Source organism: Dromiciops gliroides, chromosome 1, assembly GCF_019393635.1.
Source record: "Dromiciops gliroides isolate mDroGli1 chromosome 1, mDroGli1.pri, whole genome shotgun sequence".
In the NCBI taxonomy this organism is placed as follows: Eukaryota; Metazoa; Chordata; class Mammalia; order Microbiotheria; family Microbiotheriidae; genus Dromiciops; species Dromiciops gliroides.
Window position 1 is genome coordinate 57069554 of NC_057861.1, and position 10136 is coordinate 57079689.

General features: G+C 45.4%; 1 pseudogene; it reads right to left on the reverse strand.

The window, feature by feature from the left end:
* Positions 1-4496: 4496 nt before the first annotated feature.
* On the reverse strand, positions 4497-5173 carry LOC122735437 (annotated as a pseudogene).
* Between the last annotated feature and the right edge of the window lie 4963 nt (positions 5174-10136).

The following is a 10136-nucleotide window of genomic DNA, read 5'->3' on the forward strand; positions in this document are numbered from 1 at the left end:
TTTGGGGCCCGGACACGCCCCCGGCCGCGGATTGGCCGCGAGTGGAAATGCCCTTATAAGGGCCGAACGCTCCGAATTCCTGCGGGGTGGGAGCTTCCTGAACCCCCCTACCCGCGCCCCAGCCGCCCCTCTGCCCCCTGTCTCTGGGGCGCCCGGCCCCCTCCCCTTTCTGTCTCTGTGGAACTCCCGCCCCCACTCCCACCCCCTCCCGCTGGAGTCCCATCAGAACCAACCTGGCCTCTCAGGGTTCGGAACCCTGGCCAGGGGCACACCTATGGACGTCATGACTTAGGTACACTCAGGCGGACTGACCTGGACACACAGCCAAGGGGCATCCGTAGGCATGTGCCAACACACCGGCATGGGCAGATGGACACACACACACCCAGGCAGCGTATTTAACACAGGAACACACCTGGATGGGCACCGAGGGACAAACTTGGATGGGCACATCTAGGCAGAGTGATTGACCCCTACATACCTAGATGAGCTCCAACAGGCACATCTGGATGGACCTGTGAAATGAAATGCACATCATGTGACAGACACACGTCTGGTTGGGCACCAACAGACACTCCGGAGATGATGCTGGAACGCACACACATCTAGTGCGGGTGACACACACATGCACACCTGGAAGAAGTCTGAACACACCGGCTTAGTCATATAGATCCAGATTGAAAACGCTCAGCCAGACAAGAGAGACTTATAGGCACAGCCAAAAACCCCTGGGAAGAAGGAAATGCTGGAGATATCTGGCTAGATCTAAACCTTGGATGGCCAGATCACAGAGGGATCAGGAGCAGGGGAGGAGTGTGGCCAAAGAGAAGCACATCTTCCTCCTACAGCTGTCCTTCCAGGCAGTTCTGTGTTGTTCTTGAATAGTTTCGAGTGTGGGAACCTTGTCTCCTCAAGTGAACAAAAGCCAGTGCTGTGTTTGCCTGGCCTCTGTGACTGTTTGCACATGACACTTCTCTGTCCTCCCTCTGAATACTTCCCATTTGTCGCTGTTGTTCTGTAGCATCAGGCTCTTTGTGACCCCATATGGAGTTTTCTTGGCAAAGATACTGGAGCAGTTTGCCATTTCCTCCTCCAGCTCATTTTACAGATGAGGAAACTGAGGCAAACAGGGTTAAGTGATTTGCTCAGGGTCACGCAGTTAATAAGTGTCTGAAGCTAGATTTGAACTCCGGTCTTCCTGACTCTAAGCCAGGCACTCTATCCATCATGGCACCCAGCTGCCCTACTACCCGGTTTCCTTGTATCTATCTTATAAGCATATAGTTGTTAGCATGTTTTCTACACCATTAGAATGTAATCCCCTTGAAGGCAGGGATCACACAATTTTGCCTTTCTTTGTATCCCTAGTGCAGTGCTTGGCACACTGTAGGTGCTTGTTGATCAACTGATTAACTGGAACAGAGCCAGGGCCCCTCCCAGGTACTCTCTTAGATGTGTATAGATCTATGGTTGCATTCTTAGATGTGTATAGATCTATGGTTGCATTCTTAGATGTGTATAGATCTATGGTTGCATTCTTAGATGTGTATAGATCTATGGTTGCATTCAGATGTTCATCTCTAGATACAGTCACCCTAGAACATGTGCACTCCAACACAAACATGGAAGTGCTCCATCACCCCTCCTACATAGCCCACATTGGATACGTTCACCTGGCTGGGTCCTGAGCCAAGCACGCAGCCTCCTCTGTGGGTTTGTGCCTCTCTCTTAAGATAAGGGCCCTTGGCTGGGAGCACCTTCCCCAGATTCCACCCTCCCTATCACCCCGGAGGTCAGGGCCTGGCTTCGACTTTCACCTTCCCCTTTCCCCGAACTGACAGCACCTAAGGGGCCTGGCATCTAGACTGCTCTGGGTCTTCCCAGCACTAGCTTCTTTCTCCCCTTCTCCACCCCAATGGCCTGAGAATCCTTAGCTCAGAATTCCCCCAGCCCCTCCCTGGAGCCAGAGCCCAGACCCAAGACTGGGGAGCCCCAGGGCTTCCTGGCTGCCCCAGTGACTCAGATGCCAGGCCAGTGATGTCAGGACTGAGGAGCTGACTAGCAGCAGGAAGGAATGTGTGAATGAGGTGTAGGGGGGGAGGGGGAGGAGAATGGGATGCCCGGGACCCCTCTCTCACTTCTGAACAAAAGGACCAGCCGGCTGTGTAAGCCTCCCACCCAATGGGCAGTCCACAAAGAAAAGCCACAATACAGGAGGTTGTGAACCCAAAGGGAGCTGTTTTCCAACAGTCTGATGGAAAATAGGGTGTTTGTGATTTGGAGCACGTTTTCCCAGAGGAACAAGGTTAAAAATAAGGGTTGGTTCCCAGAACACTTTACAGAAGACCATTGAGAATTGTGAAACATGAAGAATGCAAACACCCCTAAAAAATGCTGGGATGGACCTTCCAAAAAAGAATGTCAGGGCTGGGAGAGGCCTCAGGTCACAGAATGTCAGTGCCGGGAGGAGGTCTTAGAATTGGGAATTCAGGCCTGGGAGGACCCTTAGAACACAGGATGTCAGGCCTGGGAGGGCCCTTAGAACACAGGATGTCAGGGCTGCCAGGATCCTTAGAATCCAGAATATTAGAGCTGACAAAAATCCCAATACTGAGGAGGCCTTTAGAGATCATAGGGCACTGGGCCTGGAATCAAGAAGACACCTTCCTGAGTTCAAATCTGACCTCAGATACTTACTAGATGTGTGACCCTAGGCAATTCACTTCACCCTGGTTGCCTGTTTCCTCATCTGCAAAATGAGCTGGAGAAGGAAATCTCAAACCCCTTCAGTATCTTTGCCAAGAAAACCCCAAATGGGGTCACAAAGAGTCAGACATGACAGAATAACAAGAAAATTGAACCCAATATAATTTTGTGGGTTTTTTTTTTTTAATTTTTTTTTTTTTAGTGAGGCAATTGGGGTTAAGTGACTTGCCCAGGGTCACACAGCTAGTAAGTGTTAAGTGTCTGAGGCCGGATTTGAACTCAGGTACTCCTGACTCCAGGGCCAGTGCTCTATCCACTGCGCCACCTAGCTGCCCCCCAATATAATTTTGCATGTGGGGACACCGATATTGGGACATATGAAATGACTTGCCCAAGGTCACACAGGTGATGAGCTTGAAGGGGCAGAATTCAAACCCAAGTCCTTTGATTTCAAGTCAGGTATTCTTTCGATACTTCCTATGGGCCCAAAGGATTTGGTCATTCAATATTTTAATGCATCCATAATCTCACTAATTTATTTTTTTTAATTAAATGCTTCACTTTTATTATAGAACCCAAAATACAAAACTCATTCCAAGGCTTCAATTTAGATCGACATCACTGAATATGTATGGTTGATTTTCTCACTATTCCGGTGGTGGTCATCACAGCATTACCTAATTAATGACTTGTCTTGATATACTTCCTTGCCAACAATACTTTGCCTACAGTGGATTTAAAGCTCAAAGTTGAAGTTAACAGAAGTCTAACTTATTTCCATAATCACCTCAAGCCACCCCCTTAAAGCATGGTTACCATTCCCATGTATGTTAAGCAATATTCTTTAAAAAGCTGCATTCAATTGATACTCAATCCACATAAATTAAAATTCTATTCTATTGACAGCTCACAGGAAAAACATACAACACTCATGTGATTATTTTAATTCTTCAACTTTACCCTTCTTCCACAAGCCACCTTAGGTACACTACTTAGCTAGTGTGAAAACTTTTAGCTTAACTGTCTAAATTATAAACTCACACCTTTTAACTTTATTATCAAGTGGTGACCAGTCATCTAACAGTAGCAAAGTTTTTAAACCTGTCCAGCCCCTATCTTTAGTTTGTGAAATGTATGACACAGATGTATCTCACTGATCTTTGAAATACGTTTTAAAAACAACTAGTCATGGGGCAACTAGGTGGCGCAGTGGATAGAACACCGGCCCTGGAGTCAGGAGTACCTGAGTTCAAATCCGGTCTCAGACACTTAACACTTACTAGCTGTGTGACCCTGGGCAAGTCACTTAACCCCAATTGCCTCACTAAAAAACAAACAAAAAAACAAGTAGTCATAAAAATGTTAGGGTCATTAAATAGTAATATGGTACACATCTACCACAGACCTTACAAAACTGGTTTTAAAATGCTTACTGCAAACAAGGGATAAGAGCTCACTGGCTTAGATATTTGAAATACAACTTTATTATGATCTAAACGAAAAAGGAATGGGAATGACAGTAACAAACAAGATTCACCACTGAATATTGTGATGGGACTGCAGCAGTCTTATTTGAAACTCAAGGGGACGTAATTGCGGTCCAAAACAGCTAAATATACAGGTCCAAAATATGAATTATATTTTTTAAACTGCCACATTCATTCCGAAGCCCATTCATCTCCTTCAGCATCCCAAAGATTAAGCACATGTTCTGCTCAGCTATATAATAAAGTGGCAAACACACTACACCACTGACATCACAGGACAGTTGCCTATAAAACGACCTCTGACGCTGGGCTCTAGCTTCAGTCCCTTACAGGTCATCATCTTCATCAGGGAGCGCAGTTGTCTGAGCAATCTGTAAGTCCTGCTCATACTGTGCTGCCAGTGCTGGGTCCATGACAACTTCTGGAGGAGCAAGAGCAGGCATGGCAACAAACTCCAAATTAGGGTCTCCAATAAGTTTTCTAGCAAGCCAAAGGAAGGACTTCTCAAAGTTATAGTTACTTTTGGCTGAAATGTCATAGTCTTCCTATGGAAGACAATTGATTTCGCCTTGACTTTTCTGTCTTTAATATCCACTTTGTTGCCACACAACACTATCGGGATATTTTCACATACTCGGACCAGATCTCTATGCCAGTTAGGTACATTCTTGTAAGTAACTCTTGATGTAACATCAAACATTATAATGGCACACTGAGCTTGGATGTAATAACCATCTCTCAGACCACCAAATTTCTCTTGGCCAGCTGTATCCCATACGTTGAATTTAATAGGCCCTCTGTTAGTATGGAACACGAGAGGATGCACCTCAATACCCAAGGTGGCTACATACTTCTTCTCAAATTCATCAGTCAAGTGACGTTTTACAAAGGTGGTTTTTCCAGTACCTCCATCACCAACTAATACACGTTTGAACTGCACTTGGGGTTCTCCTTGGGCGGCCATCGCGATGGTTCTTCACTGTGGTCTCACGCTCGGCTTCGGTCCCACCTCGGCTCCCCATCTCACTAATTTATGAAGCATAAAAAGTGAAGTACTAGGCTTCCGATCTGGAAGGCTTGAGTTTAAATCCTGCCTCTGAAGACTATATCGACCTGTTTAAGTCACTTAACCTCTGTTTCCTTCAGTTTCCTCAACTGTAAAAAGGGGAAAATAGTAGCTCACTACAGCCTACCATGTACTCTGTGCTTCAAACAAACTCGGTGAATCTTTGCCTTTTGGGGGGGGGGGCGGGGCAATAAGGGTTAAGTGACTTGCCCAGGGTCACACAGCTAGTAAGTGTCCAGTGCTTGAGGCCAGATTTGAACTCAGGTCCTCCTGGATTCAGGCCTGGTGCTTTATTCACTGCAGACTTTTTGCCTTTTTGACTTGTACTTTCCTGCCTCCAAGTTTTTGTTTAGACAATTTCCTGTACCTAGAATGGATTCCTCTCTGCTTTGCTTATCAGGCAAATAACAAGCATTTATTAAGTGCCTACTATGTTCTAGGCACTGTACTACATGCAACGGACACAAAGAAACAAAATTTTTTAAAACCAGGAAAAATAGAAGTCTTCAAGGAAGACGGGGAGGCATGAATTAATTTTTATGGGGCACTTGTGGGGTAAGGAAAGGCTTCATGTAGAAGGTGGTATTTGACCTGGGCCTTGTAAGGGAATGGAAATTCTCAAAAGGGAGAGATGAGGAGGGAATAATTCCAGTACTGAAGATAATGCACACAAAGGTAGAAAGGTGAAAACAGAACTTCACACAAGAGGAATGGAAACAGGCCAGTTTGGTTGGAACACAGAGGAAGAGAAGAATCTGTAACAAGCCCAGAAGCTCACTGTCCATTCTCAACAGTGCCAGCCCACGGATGAATGAGAGAGAGAGTGAGTGAGTGAGTGAATGAACGAGCATTTGTTAAATGCGGACCACATGTCAAGTACCGTGCTAAACCCAGTGGACATGGAGAGAGAAAAAAATCAAGACAGTCTCTGCTCACAAGGAGCTCATGTGTGAATGAAAAAGAAAGCTCAGCTACAAAGCAGATGGAAAGGCCCAGCAGAGTGTATCAGCAGGGTGACTGGCAAGGCCCTGAGGAGGGTTACACAGGTTATCGAGATGATAGTGCCAGGGAGGAGTGTGAGGTGTTGAGGCAGGATAGATGGGAAGGCCTGGTGGTCCTCTATCTCATCAGAAGGAATGGGAGCAGTCAAGCAGCCTGGGAGAAAGGGGAAGGCAAGAAGGGCAGGTCATCCTTCCTTGTAGGTGCAGCTTTTCCTGATTTCTGCCTATCCCAGATGATATTTGTATGTTATTGTGGTTGTTTAGTCATGTTTAACTCTTCATTGTCCCCATTTGGGGTCTTCTTGGCAAAGATACTGGAGTGATTTGCCATTTGCTTCTCTAGCTCATTTTACATATGGAAAACGGAGGCAAAACAGGGTTGAGTGACTTGCCCAGGGTCACACAGCTAGTAAGTGTTCGAGGCTAGATTTGAACTCATAAAGATGAGTTTTCCTGACTCTGGGCCAGATGCTCTATCCACTGTGCCACCTAGTGGTCAATAGTTGCTCTCTAAGATGGTAAATTTCAGTTTTGTCACTCAAAAGTTCCCTATACACCAATAAAATCACAGATCTAGTCCTCTCTTTACACATACCTATGTGTAATATGTGCAATTTTTTTCCTCCATTTAAATGGAAACCCTTGCCTGCTAGTCAGGCAGTCAGTAAGCATTTATTAAACACCTACTATATGTCAGGCATAGTGCTTAGTGTTAGGCATACAAAGAAAGTTAAAAAGAAAAATAGCCTCTGCTCTCAAGAGGTCCCTGTCCAATGGAAGAGACAATATGCAAAGGACTCTGCACAGACAAGATAGATGGGGGATAAACTGAGGGGAAACACTAATGCTAAGGAGAACTGGGAAAGGTACTTGGAAGGAAGTCAGAGCAGCCAAGGGGCAGAGCATTCCAGGGAACATGCCCAGAGATGGAGTGCTATGTTTGAGGAACAGCAAGAACACTCGAATTACTGGATCCTAGTGCATGTGAAGGGGAGACTGGAAAGGTAGGAAGGACTTTAAAAGCCAAAGGCTTTTATAGTTGATCCTCGGGGTAATAGGGAGCCACTGGAGTTTATGGAGTGTGTGTGTTGGGGGATGACCTATGCTTTAGAAAGATCAGTTTGACAGCTGAGTGGAGGACGGGTTGGAGTGGGAAGAGACTTGAGTCAGGCTATTGCCATTGTCTAGGTGGCAGTGTCAGAGGAGAGAAGGGGAAACACACAAGAGATGTGGCAAAGGTAGAAATGACAGGATTTGACAATGGATTGACTATGGGGGTGAGGAGAGGGGAGGAAGAGAGATAGTGAGGAGTTGGGGTGGCACCTGGTTGTGAGCCTGAATGATTGGGAGGATGGTGATCCCTTCAACGGCGATTGGCAAGTACACAAGGGGAAATAGTTTTGTAAAAAAGTTAATGAGTTCCGTTTTGGACATATTGAGTTTCAGATGTCAAAGGACATCCAGTTAGAGATGTCTGATAGGCAGATGGAAGGAGATGTGAGATTGGAAATCAGCAGAGAAAAAAAAAGAAGAATGGGGGCAGCTCGGTGGTGCAGTGGATAGAGCACCAGCCCTGGATTCAGGAGGACCTGAGTTCAAATCCAGCCTCAGACACTTGATACTTACTAGCTGTGTGACCCTGGGTAAGTCACTTAACCCTCATTGCCCTAGGGGGAAAAATGGAAATCAACAGAGAGATCAGAATGTGACAAATCAATCTGGGAATCATGGAAACTGATGAGATCACTGAGTGAAGTAGTATAGAGCAGGGCTTCTTAAGCTTTTTTCATTCATGACCCCTTTTCACCCGATAAATTTTTACACGACCTGGGGTATATGAAATGGGTATACAAATCAAACATTTACTGCCAGATTTTTCACAACCCCCACATTCAGTTACATGATCCCATATGGAGTAGAGACCCGCAGTTTAAGAAGCTTTGGTATAGAAGGAGAAGTTAAGAAGGCACAGGACAGAACCCTGTAGGCCACCCAGGGTTAGTAGGTATGACGTGGATGAAAATCTTGCAAAGAAAACTAAGAGAACAGAACAAGTAGGAGAACCAGGAAAGAGCCATATCACCAAAAACCCAGAGAGAAGAGAGCATGATGAAGAGAGTAATCAATGGTGCAAAGTCTACAGAGAGGTCAAGAAGCATGAGAATTGAGAAAAGGCCATTAGACATGACAATTAAGAAATCATTGGCAGGGGCAGCTGGGTGGCACAGTAGATAGAACACCAGCCCTGGAGTCAGGAGTAACTGAGTTCAAATCTGGCCTCAGACACTTAATACTTACTGGCTGTGTGACCCTGGGAAAGTCACTTAACCCCAATTGCCTCACTAAAAAAAAAAGAAAAGAAAAAAAAAAAAAGAAATCATTGGCAACTTTTCATGATAGAGAAGTTTCAACTGAATGATGAAGTCAGAAGTCAGACAAGAAGTGGAAAGCTCAGGTCTTTCTGTCTCTAAGCCCAGCACTCTCTATCTCCTTGTCTCACAGGTAAGTGAGTAAGCAGGTAAGCTTGGGATAATTATAAAGTTCTACACTTGAGTTTTAAAAAAAAATCAACCCCGTGGTGGCTAGGTGGCACAGTGGGTAAAGCACCAGCCCTGGATTCAGGAGGACCTGTGTTCAAATTTGACCTCAGACACTTGACACTTACTAACTGTGTGACCCTGGGCAAGTCACTTAACCCTCATTGCCCCACCCCCCAAAAATAGAGAGAAGGCTCTAAAGAGGGTGAAGCAGAGTCAGGAAGCCATCCTCACCCTCCCCCACCCCCAGGGACCAAACAGAGAGAAGTAGAACTCCCCTAGGGTGAGAAGCTCTTGGGCCCAAGCTGCCTGGGAGACCCCAGGGACTCTTGAGGTAGAGATAATATGGGAGTCCCCAGTTCTTCTCTCTCTTCATGTTCCTGCTTTCCCTTCCTCTTTTATTTTTCTTTGTTTCCTCCCTCTTACAACAATTGTGTGTATGAGAGACAGAGGGAGAGACAAAGTGAGACACAGAGACAGAAGGAGAGAGACAAAGAGACAGAGACAGTGAAAGAGAGCTTGAGTTAACTCTTTTTTTTTGTTTTCTTTTGTTTTTGTGGGGCAATGGGGGTTAAGTGACTTGCCCAGGGTCACACAGCTAGTAAGTGTCAAGTGTCTGAGGCCGGATTTGAACCCAGTTACTCCTGAATCGAGGGCCGATGCTTTATCCACTGTGCCACCTAGCCGCCCCTTGAGTTAACTCTTAAAGGAACTTAAGATCCTTTCCCCTAATCTGGCACCATTGTCTTCTCAGTCCCCCACATGCCCACAAGTATAGGTGTGGATATTATTATCTCTATTTTATGAGAAGTCTGAGGTCGAGAGAGAGTAACCAATTTGCTCCAGCAGAGCCCAAGCCTTCTGACTCATGGGGTAGGGCTCCCAGTCATCCAGGAGGCAGTGGAGTACAGTTGGATTTAGAGAGGACCTGAGTGTTAATCCTAGCTCTGTGACCCTGGACAAGTCACTTCAGCCCTTTGGACCTCAGTTCATCATCTGTAAAATGAAGGGGTTGAATTAGATGGTCTCCAAGTCATCTTTCAACTCTGAAGCCATGATTCAATGAGATGCAAAGATAACCACACGTGTATAATGGCTTACCTTTTCTTTTTTTTTTCTTTCCTTTTTTTTTTTACATATAAGGTATTTTATTTTTTCCGTTACATGTAAAGATAGTTCTCAACTTTTGTTTATACAAGCTTTACAATTTCAGATTTTTCTCCCTCCCTCCCCTCCCTCCCCCCTCCCCTAGACAGCAGGTAATCTGATTTGGGTTATATCTATATGTCTATATCTATGTCTATGTCTATATCTATATCTATATCCATATCCATATCCA